Source organism: Grampus griseus (assembly GCF_964374135.1).
Source record: "Grampus griseus genome assembly, chromosome: 20".
NCBI lineage: Eukaryota > Metazoa > Chordata > Mammalia > Artiodactyla > Delphinidae > Grampus > Grampus griseus.
In genome coordinates this window covers 20483260-20496941 of record NC_139014.1, presented here as the reverse complement: position 1 = coordinate 20496941, position 13682 = coordinate 20483260, and the positions used below count along the sequence as shown (strand labels likewise).

At 42.9% G+C, this 13682-nt stretch overlaps 1 protein-coding gene across 1 annotated transcript in view; it reads left to right on the top strand.

Moving 5' to 3' along the window:
• Positions 1 to 963: 963 nt before the first annotated feature.
• WIPF2 (WAS/WASL interacting protein family member 2) overlaps positions 964 to 13682 on the top strand; it is a 38676-nt gene continuing 25957 nt past the window's right edge. The window contains exon 1 of the mRNA XM_082678661.1: positions 964 to 1099. The gene's annotated coding sequence lies outside the window, so the exon portion shown is untranslated. The remainder of the gene's footprint in view (positions 1100 to 13682) is intronic.

Sequence of the window (13682 nt, the reverse complement as noted above, 5' to 3'; positions counted from 1 at the left end):
CAACAACCCTATGAAATAGTTGGGACAGGCACTATTATGTAGACCCATTTTACAGATAGGGTAGCTGCGGCCCAAAGGTACGCAGTAAGTAGTGAGAACTAAGTCCCAACTCTATCCCCTTACTTCGGATTCAGCGTAAATAAGGATGATGGAGAGACCCAAAGGACATTGTGAAGATATATGACAATGGGGTTGACTGCAACGGAAAAGCATTTTTGTGGGTGGACTAGGGAGGGATCCTTAGTCAGCTGGGACCGAGTTAACAGCAGCCCCACCAGGGAGGGCACAGGATTCCTTTCCCTGATCCAGGCAGCTGGAAGTCCGCAGCACCAACCCCCAGCTCTGGAAACAGAGGAAGCCCAGGCCCGGTAAAGAGGAGACGGACGTTCACAGGTGTTCGAGTCAGGCAGCTAAGATGACGTTAAGGATAACTTGTTAACAAGGCCTGCCTCTGTTCCCGTGACAACCAGAGCTTGACTACTGAGCCCTTGCAAGGTTGACTGGGGCGGGTTCTTCGTTAACTCGAAATTAGGAAAGGATATTTATGGGGTGTATGTGTGCGCGCGCGCGCAAAAAAGATGAAAAAGATATTCAAAAAGATGTTCAGCTCAGTGATTCTCCACCTCCGCAACATGTTAGAATCACTTTCGCAATTTTAAAAGTTCCGATGCCTAGCCATACACAAGACCAATTAAATCAGAATCTCTGGGGATGGAACTCAGGTATCACTATTTAGTCAAGTCTTACCAGGTGATTCTAATCGCAGCCAAAGTTGCGATCCCAGCTTTTAGCTGCTAAACCAAATCCCTGCGACCTTCTCCAGATGGCGGCCACCCGCCCACTTCCGCCTTTACGTGCCCTGGCAGGGGGAGGGCTTTCCAGGGGCGCATGCGTGTAGCTTCTCTTCGCGCTCTGCTCCCTCCTCCTTTTCCCCCTCCTCCATTTTGTTCGCGGACGCTGGGGACGGTGGGAGCAGATCCATTTCCGGGTTGGCAAAAGGGGCGGCGGCGAGAAAGGGAGCTTGCCGGGGGGCGAGCAAGACGGGACGGAGCCGGAGCGGAGGTGGCGGAGGATTTGCTCCCGGAGCCGCTGTGCCCAGGTCGGGAAGAGGCCGGGGAGGGTGGGTCCGTCGCTGAAATGACCTGAGGACCTGAATGGGAGGGAGAGCCGGGGGAGGGGCGATTGGGGCGGGGCTTGAGGAGAGTGGGGGACTTTGGAGGAGGGGCCTGTGGGAGAGAGGGGTCCTGGGGGCGGGACCTGAGGGGAGGGCGAGTGGGGGCTGGGCCTGAAGAACCTGGAGAAGAGGGGGCGTGGGGAATCTAAATAGGGAGGAGTGGTCGGGAATTGGTGTGGGGCGAGCGCCGACTGTGAAAAGGTGAGGAAGGTTATTGAGAGACGGGAAATAAGGGATCCTGAAGGGTTGGGTAAGGTAAGACGGCGACTCAGGGTGAGGAACGAGGTAACCGTGCGCAAAAAGGGAGATGGGGAGGGAGGACCTGTTGGGAGCAGGTAATTAACAGGATGCTCCGGGTGAGGAGGCCGCCGTGACATTTTGGGAGTTGATGAGTGAAAACCAATGGTTGAAGGGATAACTGAGGAAATTGCTTACTCTAGAGGGAATCTGGAGAACATTAGTTGAGAAGGAATCAGATTTGAGTTAAAGGTTGGATTGAGAAACCTTGGGGTTCGCATGGGAGCAACCTGCAATTGAAGGTTCAGGTTGGAGTGATGTGAAGTCTTAGTTCTGGGCACCTCCAGGATCCACTTCCCTTTTCATCGTGTTATTTTTGCCCTATGTTTGTTTCTGAATGACTTATGGTATGTTTTGAGTGACTTTTTTTCTCCTTTTACAAACCAGAACAGAACCTCAGGGAACAAGGATTCCTAAGGATTTACTAAGTAACTTTGAGGCAAATCATTAAACTGTCTCATTTTTTTCCCTTGGAAATGTAGGTTTGATCCCTCTCTGCTTCTAAAAGATTGTGTTAACCAAATGGGATCTTTAAAGTGGTTGCAAAGAAGTGATCCCTGAAAATTGGATTGAGATATTGATATTTAGAAGACATGTCTTTCCCAGTTTCTTCCTCTCAGCCTTGCACAATTTTTTTTTTTTTGTGCCAGGGAAGAGTTGGTTTTGATTTGATACATGTCCAATTTTTAAACTTTTCTCAGTGTCAACTTTTAGTAGCCAAAAATTTCATATTGTTGTGTTACATTGTATTGGCAGCCATCAAGACCGAGATGGGGAAGTTAGAATTGGGAATAAATAAGGTTGGTTGATGGAGAATGTGGAAGAATGCAATATTTTATTTCTATTTTATTGTCTTTGAGAATTCACTGGAAAATAGTGTTGTAGACAGTTGAGCCTTTTGCTTTGGTCCAGTCACTTTGGCCCTTTTTGCCAGTTGTTGGGGAAGCAGTGTGCTTGTGGACAATTTTAGCTTCTTTATTCTTAATCCTTTAGCATCTGGACTGTTCTAGCATTTTCTTTGGGCATAATACTCTATAAACACTTTGCCCTTAGGTGAATTTGTTTAGCTTAGAAGTGTTCCTGAAGGTCTTGGCATTTCTGAAGTCTGATGTGGATTTGCTTAAGAAGGGGCAGATTCTAACTCACACTTGATATCAGAGTAGTGTTTACCTTAGTTGGTACTGATTAGTTAGGTGATGTCAGCACAAAGGTGAAATGTAGAGGAAAGTGGAAGGTGTTGAGAACTGTACAGTTTTCTGGTTTTACTGATGGCTTTTAAGAAGGGAAAGCACAAGTCCTATTTCTTTTGAAGAGAAAATTGTCGGATGTTCTTTCTTGACTTCTTGGGCTCTTTGGGAGAGTAACCTGGTGGACTTGAACCTGTGTTCTTATTGTTTTGAAGTAATTTTGAAAACCGTGGGCCTGCTGATTCAGGCTGTTTCAGCAACCCAACCCCAGGAAGAACTGCAGGTATGTAGTGTATACAGGTGGTCCCTGACTTACCGTGGTTCCATTAAAGATTTTTCAACTTCATAATGGTGTGTGAGTGATATGCATTCAGTGGAAGCTGTACTTCTAATTTTTAATTTTGATCTTTCCCTGATTTGGCACCATACTCTTGTGATGCTGAGCAGAGGCAGACAGCCGCAGCTCCCAGTCAGCCACACCAGCTGATACACTTACAACCTTTCTGTGCCCATACAACCATTCTGTCTTTCACTTTCAGTACAGTATTTAGTAAATGACGTGAGATATTCAACACTTTATTATAAAATAGGCTTTGTGTTAGATGATTTTGCCCTACTCTAGGCTAATGTAAGTGTTCTGAGCGCATTTAAGGTAGGCTAGGCTAAGCTATGATGTTCAGTAGGTTAGGCGTATTAAATGTCTTTTCGAATTAACAGTATTTTCAACTTACAATAGGTTTATCAGGATGTAACCCATCTGTACACTTATTTGGGGGTAAAAACTTGCTTAATATTTTGCTGTCATTTCAACCTACAGTGTGTCTTTTTGGTTTGTTTTTAAGGTATTGAAATAAGTTGTGGAGGCTCAGAGCTCTGGGCAGACTTTTGGTATAGCCTGCTGCTTTCACATAATGGTTTTCCATTTTTCCTATCCTGTCATGTGTTTCCATTGCTCTACTGGAGCCAGTCCGAAGTGGAAAATGGCAAATTGCACATGTTTTTCCTCCTTTTCAGTCTCTGGTGGACATCTTATCTGTGTCACAGTTTGATACCACCAAATTGAAAGGATTTTTGACTGCTTCAAATGGGGAGGGTGGACAGAAGCTGAGCTGGGTTTGCTGGGCCAGAGAATGGACTCTGTCAAAGCAAAGAATAGTTGCAGAAACACAAACCAGGACCTTGAAGCTGTGACTAACATTTTGGCAACATGCTTCCCTTTGCCAAATAACTTCTTTTCTTCTTGAGTGTGATTGTTGATCTCCTTCTCAAAGTAGGCTCTTGTTGCTACTGTTCTTTACACAGCTCCCGAGCAGAAGTTGGCAGAGTTCCGGTTGACTGTCTCTTGAGGGATGTGGCCCGGATTAGAGTGGATGGGGTGTTTCATGTCAAAGTGAGGTTCATTGGCAGATCCTGAGAGCTGCTCTGCAAGGAAATGGAGGCGGTACTCTTTACTGAATGTTCTTACACGCCTTTATGTTTCTCCTAAATTCAAATCTGTTACTTATTCATCTGGTGATTAAATGCAGAATCATTGCCTTTGCCTAGCTTTGAAAGTCCAAGGCATTGAGGAAGAGAGAAGGAGTGTTTCCCACTTTTTTTTTCGCCTCACGCTCACTCCCAAGCCTTTGAGCCTGGGGAGCCACAGGCTAAACTCACACGCACTTCTTGGTGTTATTATCGAGGGGTATTTTAAAATGCTGAATAGAACTTTATGGAGAAAAACAATGTTAGTAGGGAAAGAAGGTGATACATTTGCTAATGTCTGTGTCAGTCTTAGGTCTTTTAATATTTTGGCTTACCATGCCTGTGGAGGCAAATAGGTTATCAAATAAGGGAGCCAGGAATTGGCTTCTAACTTGCCATTTAGGCTTGGCAAAGTTAGAGCAATTTAGTATGACTACACTGAATACTTTATTTATTTATTTTTTGAAGATGTTGGGGGTAGGAGTTTATTAATTAATTAATTTATTTTTGCTCTGTTGGGTCTTCGTTTCTGTGCGAGGGCTCTCTCCAGTTGTGGCAAGTGGGGGCCACTCTTCATTGCGGTGCATTGCAGTGCACTCTCACTATTGCGGCCCCTCTTGTTGCGGAGCACAGGCTCCAGACGTGCAGGCTCAGCGGCCATGGCTCATGGGCCCAGTTGCTCTGCAGCATGTGGGATCCTTCCAGACCAGGGCTCGAACCCATGTCCCCTGCATTAGCAGGCAGATTCTCAACCACTGCGCCACCAGAGAAGCCCTACACTAAGTACTTAATGCTACTTGGTAAATGTCCTTTTCAGTGTGTTCTACTTAGTGAATACCCCCTTTTTTAAAAAATATTTATTTGGTTTTTCCGGGTCTTAGTTGCTGCATGTGGGCTCCTTAGTTGTGGCATGCAAACTATTAGTTGCTCTACGGCATGTGGGATCTAGTTCCCTGGCCAGGGATCGAACTCGGGCCCCCTGCATTGGGAGCACAGAGTCTTAGCCACTGCGCCACCAGGGAAGTCCTTACCCTTTTGTTTTTCAGGGGATAATTATTTGAAGATAACTGTGTCTCAATTAGGTCTTGGAATGGATTATGAAGATCATTTCTTGCAGTGTGTGACAGTGGCCCTTGTAACATTGGAGATAACCCCAAAACTAATCCTCTTCTTGGTGGCCCTGGATTCACCTTTCTCTTGCCATCGTTAGTCCAGAGTATTCTGTTTCTGATATGCAGGTTCAGATCCAAAGGTTTTGACTCTGGTCCAGGGCTTTGATTGTGGCAACAAATATGATTATTGGAGTTGTGTTCAGCCTAGTCTCAGGTCTTTCTTTCCTGAAGAGTGTCTTGAAGTTTGGCACATCTGTATATCCAAGGAACGTGTGTAGATGTCCTCCCCATTTTAATAATTGGTTTTCAAAAAATTTTTAGTTTCTTAAACTTCATGGATTCATATTAAGCTCCATTTAGACTGAGGCCCCTGAGTGAAAGTAATTTGTTTTTAGTTGGTATTTATGATAATTCTTCAGTACAAATTCATCAACCGGCTTTCTGTGCTTATAGAAATGCTGAATCCAATAATCCCTTTTTTTTTCCTCCCAATAATCCCTCTGACTGTGAAACATTCTCCACAAGTCCAGATTGGAACAATTGGTTGTTTAAAAAAGAAAAAAAGGCATTTTCTAAAGTGGTACAGTCTACTGTGGGACAAGCTGTCTAAGATTTGTAGATAGTGAGATTTCCTTCTTTCCACTTCTACCTTCCCTGTGCTCAGATGTAGGCAGGGTGTTTGTCATCAAAGATCCAGGTATGAGATTAATTTAAACTCTTGCTATCACTGTCTTATAAGGACAGGACTGTCTTTAACAAATATTATTTAAAAAAATACTTTATTTATTTATTTGGCTGCGCCAGGTCTTCATTGCAGCACACGGGATCTTCATTGCTGCGTGCGGGCTCTTTAGTTGCGGCATTCGAACTGTTGGTTGCGGCATGAATGTTGGATCTAGTTCCCTGACCAGGGATTGAACCTGGGTCCCCTGCATTAGGAGCGTGGAGTCTTAGCCACTGGACCACCAGGGAAGTCCTGACAAATATCATTCTTTTAAATAGATAATACACTCACGTGGCCCAGAATTTGAAAGGTAAAAAAAAGGTTTACAGTCAATAGTCTGCCCTCCACCCTTGTCTACTCTTCATTCCAGTTCGTCTCCCCAGAGTCAGCTAATATTATCAGTTTCTTGAGATCCTTTGCAGAGATACTGTGTACATGTAAAGCAAATACATACATTTCTTGCATTTTTTTAAACGAGTGTAGCACACTGCTAATTCTATCTGCAGTTTGTAAGAAACTTATTTTGACCATCATTCCGCATGAACAGTAAAGAGAGTGGGCACCTGCCCTATACTGGTAGATATTTAATGTTTCCAGTCTTTTGCTGTTGCAAACTATGCTCTGGTGAATAACTATATATATTTGGTCCTGTGCATGTGTGACCGCATCTGTAGGGTAAATTATAAGTAGAATTGCTGAAGCTGCTTTTTTGGGGCCCTGTCATTCACTTATGTGACAATTTTTGAGCTCCTGCTGTGTGCCAAGCACTGTGGTAGGTGCTGGAGATACAGCAGTGAACAAAACTGACTCAGAGCTTGCACTCATGCGATTATGGTCTAGTGGGGGAAACATCCATTAAACAAATAATTAATTACTCTTGCTATAAGTGCTGTGGAGAGAGCTAATGAGAAGCCTGATCCTGGTTCATTGGGAAGGCAGGCACTCAGGGAAGGTCCCTGAGGAATTGACTTCTAAGGCTGAAACCTAAAGGAAGAGGGGAGGAAATGGCATAGATGAAGGTCCTGAGGAGGGAAAGAACTCGGCTATTTTGAAGAATTGAAGGAAGTTCCAGTGTGTCTGGAGCTTAGGGAGTGAGAAGCAGAGAGATAGGAGGCAAGGCTTCAGAGAGTGTGAGCTCTCCAAAGATACAGATAAATGGCATAGTAAATTTTGAGCTCAACCTTTACAATAGACATTTTTTCCTGCCACTTCTTTCCACATGTAGTAGTTGACCAGTGTTGATGCTGAAACCATCAATATCATGAAGGAGTATGATGCCTGTACGGTGGAACGTGTTTTCTAAAAACTTTCCTGGGTAAAGCCTATTCTTTTAATCTTGATTTCTTTTAGGTCCTGCAAATTAAACTTGTGTGGCTGGATTAGGACTTAAAGTTTTGGGCTCTTGAGAACTGGTTTGGAGATTGTTGGGGAGCAATTCTTATATGGGGGATGATGGGATTGTTAGTTTGCCAGACCTGCTTATTTAGGAAACAGAAAACCTCTTCACTTCTGGAGACTATTGACTGTTTTTTTTTGTAAGCCTCATGAGGCTGGAGAGAGAACACAGATGTTCTTATTGTGAACTACTGAATATAATTTGTCATACCCATCATCTAGGCCATATGTCTTAACATGATGCCTACGACTTATTGGACATGCAAATGAATCAGTAGCTCAAGGGCCATTATAACTCTTAATATATGAAAACATTTTTATCTGCTATATCTGCTGTATATTTTATATTGACGTTTGTTCAGGAATCACAGTACTCTTCCCCAAAGCCCAGGTGGTCCTGTTTGATTTAGTACCTTTCTTGTGTAATTGGATCAGCTTGCCCTGTTTTCATAGCTCAAAGTAGACTCTTGGTTTAGCAGATCATCGCTAGTGATCAAGGAATGAAAATGTGCAGATTTTTCTAGCATTTCAGCAAGGAGCGTATGTGTATCTGATGGCTTAAGGGTGTTAGAGTGAGAGAAAGAGACTCTCCAATGAAAGTCATAGCTTTGTTATAAGATTATCTGTGGTGAGTTGGGACTTAATATATTATCTTTGAAATGAGGCATGACACTTCTCTCCATGTGGAGTCTGGATCAACATTTTATGGAGCATCTGCTTAAATTTTCTTTCAGGCCTTTTTTAAAAAATATTAATTTATTTTTGGCTGCGTTGGGTCTTTGTTGCTGTATGCGGGCTTTCTCTAGTTGTGGCGAGCGGGGGCTACTCTGTTGTGTGCGGGCTTCTCATTATGGTGGCTTCTCTTGTTGCGGAGCACAGGCTCTAGGCACGCGGGCCTCAGTAGTTGTGGCACGTGGGCTCAGTAGTTGCGGCTCGCGGGCTCTAGAGCACAGGCTCAGTAGTTGTGGTGCACGGGCTTAGTTGCTCCACGGCATGTGGGATCTTCCCGGACCAGGGCTCGAACCCGTTCGCCTGAATTGGCGGGTGGATTCTTAACCGCTGCACCACCAGGGAAGCCCAGGCCTTTTCTTAACGGAGACTGTCATCACTGATTTTCCTTACTTCTGACTGTTCTATGTCTAAGCTTTCTACTTTTATATTTGAGGTGTGCAAATGAAGGAAGGCACACAGAAGTCGAGGGCTAGTACTATGAGATGGCCAACCTAGAGTGAGAAGAGCTGTTTTTTGTCATCGGTGACTAGGTTTCAGCCTACCTGGTAACAGTCTTTTAATCTCATTAACAGTTTCTTAGAACTTCTAAAGATATTTTGACAACAGATGGTTATTTTTGTTTTTCAATTAGTTGCATTAAATTGAGGAGAAGACCTTTTAAAAAGGGGGCTAAGGTAATTGATTTTAAGATTTATCCCTCTATTTTTGTGCTTACCTTTGCAGTTAAATTTTGGTCACGAATTCTGATAGTGGCCTGGAAGTTCCTCCCGTATTTGACCTGTGGTGCAATGAGCTCTGGGGTGGTGAACATTGTTTGGTTACACCCAGGCTGTGCCAGAGATTCGGGTTGCATTAGGCAGCCTGCTTCCATTACAGTGAGTGAGACACGGGTTATTTTGGTTTGTTTGGGATTTTCTACTCTCTTTAACTGCATTGGTAACAGATCCAGTACTGACCTCATTTTTTTGAAATTTTGGTCAGTCTGAAGCTTGGTTTTGCTTATACGGTGTTAGATTTTTTTGATTTTTAGTAATTAAATTAAAAAAATCAATAGAGTAAGAATACATCGTTTAAGGAGTCAAATAGTACTATAAGTCTTACAATTTAAAAAGCTGCTCCATTTCTCCTTATTTGTCCTCAATCACTTTGAATACTTCTGGTATTTTTTTCCTGATGTACCTTCGTGTTTCTACATAGTATACTCACACTGTTATGTCTTAGTTTTTCAATTCTTAGATATTATCTATTGAATTTCTACTGTGGACACTGAATTTTGCATTCTTATGTTGCTTTTCACGCTCAACCCTTCCTGCTGTCTGCCTAATAGAGATATATCACAATCTTGATTAAATCAGTATTTTGTATTATGTATCAGGATTCAAATAGAAAAACCAGCCATTCTTGAGATTTCACAGACTACCAAATCATTGGAAGGCCAGGGGAGCACAGGTCAGGGAAAGCCACTTGTGGGGATTGTAAGAAACTGCAACCATTAATAATCCTGGCTGCCTTAAACACCAAAGCAGGCAATTTACAGAATATTGAAAACTGCTGCAAACCACATGTCTGTCATCTGTTGGAGGCCACACACCTGCTCATTGCTCCTGGAAGGTCAGTAGTAGCATCTACCTTCCTTCCATCTTCCAGATCTTGAGTGAATGAGTTGTGTCGGTGGAATTTAAACCACAACCTCGTTGACAGGGGATTCTAGGAAAAGTAGTTCCCAGACCTCCAGCCTCCCTCCTCTGCCATGAGTCCAGAAGGAAGTAGAGGTGAGTGTTATCAAAAGAAGGAAAAAAAAAAAAGCATCCAGTATATTGACTGTGTACTGTATTTCCTTCTTCATACTTTTTTCCCCTAAGTATAATAATTGCCTTTTTTCTTTTTTTTTTTTTTTGCTTGATTTTCTGAGTGTCAATCATTAATTCATCCCTAAACTCGGATGAAAGTTTCTCTTTTCAGTACACTCGAACACATTAGTGGAGTCTCTTCCAGAGGCTTTATGAAAAAAGGTCTATAGGAGGGGGTGCATTTTTTGAGGTCTTGCATGTCTGAATCATCTCTTTTCTACCCTCACGCTGGTTGGTAGTGTGATTAGATATAAAATATTATGTTGGGGATCATATTTCTTTGGAAATTTTAAGCCTTTGTCATTTTCTAACTTTCAAAAATCATATTGTGAAGTTTGATGCTATTCCGATTCTAGATTCTTTGTGTGGGATCTGTTTTTCCTCTGAGAGATTTTAGGGTCTTGTCTTTACCTGCACCCCCTGGAAGACTCTGCAGTGGAAGCGCAGAGTCTTAATCACTGGATTGCCAGGGAAGTCCCATTTAGGGTCTTGTCTTTATCCCTGGTATTCTGAAATGCAGTGATGTGCATTGGGATGGTTATTGGAATTCATCATACTTGGGAATTCCCTGGTGGTCCAGTGGTTAGGACTCCACGCTTCCACTGCTGGGGGCCCAGGTTTGATCCCTGGCCAGGGAACTAAGATCCCACAAGCCTGGTGGTGCGGCCAAAAAACAAAATCATCATGGCTGACCTTCAGTGGGCGTTTTCAGTCTGCAACTTATTTCCATCTGTCTTGGGAAGTTTTCTTGTATTAACATCTTTTATAATGTATTCTCTCTATGATAATTATTTCTCTCTTCTCTCTTTCTGGGAACCCCTTTTGGGGAATCCAGATGGTGAAACTCCTAGAATGGCCCTGTAATTTTTTTTCTCTTGTGAATTTTTTTTTTCTCATTCAATTTTCAGATAACCTTAATTTTTTCTTCCAACTCTTCTATTGTATTTTTAATATTTGCTATCAATTTTTTTGCTATCAATTTAAAAAAAATAAATTTATTTATTTATTGGCTGCGTTGGGTCTTTGTTGCTGCATGCGGGCTTTCTCTAGTTGCGGTGGCGAGTGGGGGCTACTCTTGGTTGTGGTGTGCGGGCTTCTCATTGTGGTGGCTTCTCTTGTTGTGAAGCACGGGCTCTAGGTGCACGGGCTTCAGTAGTTGTAGCACGTGGGCCCAGTAGTTGTGGCTTGCAGGCTTAGTAGTTGTGGCGCGTGGGCTTAGTTGGTCCACAACATGTGGGATCTTCCCAGACCAGGGCTCAAACCCGTGTCCCTTGCATTGGCAGGTGGATTCTTAACCACTGCACCACTAGGGAAGTCCTTGCTATCAGTTTTTTTAATTTCCAGGAAATTTTTTTGGAATTTTATATATAAATATTTTTGCATGTTGTCAGGAATTGTGTTTTGTTTGCTTTGATTCCTGTCTTTCATGTTAGAGGTTTTCTTGAAATGTCTGATAATTCTTGGCTATGTCTGTTCATTTTTAAGGATGAGGCACTAAAAAGCTGAGTGTGGAGCCCTGGCTCATCAAGTGGTGGGCACCATTTTAGGGTGAATTGGCACTGGTCACTTTCCTCAGAGAGGGCTGCTCCAGTCTTCTGCCTGGAGAATATAAGCCCAGCAGCAGGTGTTTTTGGAGCCAAGTGGGAGAAGAGAGCTGGGGATGGGGGAAGAGGTCTCATTGTTGAGTACAAGTTAGACTTTCACTTGATCCCTCTGTTTTCATTATGGCTCTGCTGCCCTTAGCTATGACTGGTCCCTTGGTTCAAGAGGCCCTCTGGTTCAACTTCTCTCATCTTCTGCCAGGCATCATGGGGGAGGGGGCAGAGAGGATGGAAGAATCTTATTTCTTATACAGACTTTCAACCAATTCTGTTTTAGCCCCTCCTACACTCCTTTATCCAGAGGTATTAGGTGCCTCCAATTTCTGAGCCTTTTCTGAGATTCTGTGGTAGGAACCTGCTTGCTTCTTACTGCTGCAAGCATTTAGCTTTTTCCTTTCTGTGAAGTTATTTATCACTAGTGCATCTGCTTTCCAGCTTCCAAAATTTTGTTGACGTCTCTCTTTATGTTGTTGTCTCCTTTCCCGTTTTTTTTTTCTTTTTTGAAGTTTATGCCTTAAAAAATCCCTTTGCTGTAATTTTGATGGTGTTTATGTGTGATAAATGTACAGACATATTCATGTTTAACCAACATATTCATCACCTTTTCTTTACTGAAACCCATTCAGATAGCAGTTGATTGCTAATGCTCCTTTAGAGCCCTGTGTTCCAGACTTCCCTAACACCAAGAATACTTAAGGTGCTCATTGAAAATACAGATTCCCAGATCTCTCTCCTGCAAAATTTCTGATTTTAGTAGGTCTGGATTAGGGCCCAGCAATCTTTTTTGTGCTTGATTTTTAAACAGATGCCCTACGATGTGTCTTATCTTCAGACAAGTTTGGAAGCTCTGTTTTAGAAGGATCTTCTAAACCATTTATTGCTATCCTAAGTTGCTTTTGTATTCCGACTACATTTTAGTCTGTCTAGCTTTGGTCTGGATTTCTAAATTAGAATGTGTGTCCTTCATCTGATTAACTCCTCTCTTCTGTCGTTAAATGCTGGCTAATGGTAATAACTTTGGCCTTGTATGACTCCATTTTTTTAGCCAACATTTGTAAACCCACTGGTTCCTGGGATGTGTGGGTGGGGAGGAAATATTAGTTATGAACATTGAGCTACTCTGCATCATTTCACTGTCCACATCCAGGAATCTATTTTTTTGTATTTGAAATGGAAAATTGACTCAGGCTTTAAAAACAAATTTACTAATTATCTGCCTTAGATTTATGCAGCATCATTTTTGGACATGTTAAAGCACTGTGATTTGAAGTTTGTTTTTTTTTTTTTTTTTTTTTTGCGGTACGCGGGCCTCTCACTGCTGTGGCCCCTCCCGTCGCGAAGCACAGGCTCTGGACGCGCAGGCCCAGCAGCCATGGCTCACGGGCCCAGCTGCTCCACGGCACGCGGGGGATCCTCCCGGACCAAGGCATGAACCCGTGTCCCCTGCATCGGCAGGTGGACTCTCAACCACTGCGCCACCAGGGAAGCCCTGAAGTTTGTTTTTAACTTTGACAATATGAGAGGGCACATTCTCTTCTTTTTGTGTTGTAGATCCCTAGGCCTTAGAAGGAAAAACAGTTGTTGTCTTTTATTGTTGGTATGTAAAACACCTGGAAATGAGGTGTTTGCTGCTGCTCCTTGGTTGCTGTGAGTCGCTTGGCGATCAGGAGCTAAATAGTACCTGTCTTAGCTATGTTGTAGAGGCCAAGTGTAGTACCCTAGTACTCAGGTGTTGGAAGTCTTGCTGTTATTAGCTAAAATGCAGCCTGAGGAAGCCATGTCGGCTCTGACATAGATTTACATTCTAAGATGAACAGCTCTATCAAAACAGCTCTAGTAGAATTTTACAGGTTTCATTGAAACAGTTTTGCTGAATGAAGTCACAAAAACAGTGCTAAATCTAAAGTGTTATTGTCTTGGGAGTTCCCTGGTGGCTTAGTGGTTAGGATTCCAGGCTTTCACTGCCATGGCCTGGGTTCAGTCCCTGCTCGGGGAACTGAGATCTTGCAAGCCGCACGGCCAAAAAATAAAAATAAAGTGTTATTGTCTCATTGACTATGAATCACTGGCTATGTTTTGAAGCACTACAGCACTTTGAACTATTACTGATTTACTGCAGTTGACTATTTTCTATATATGTTCCCCC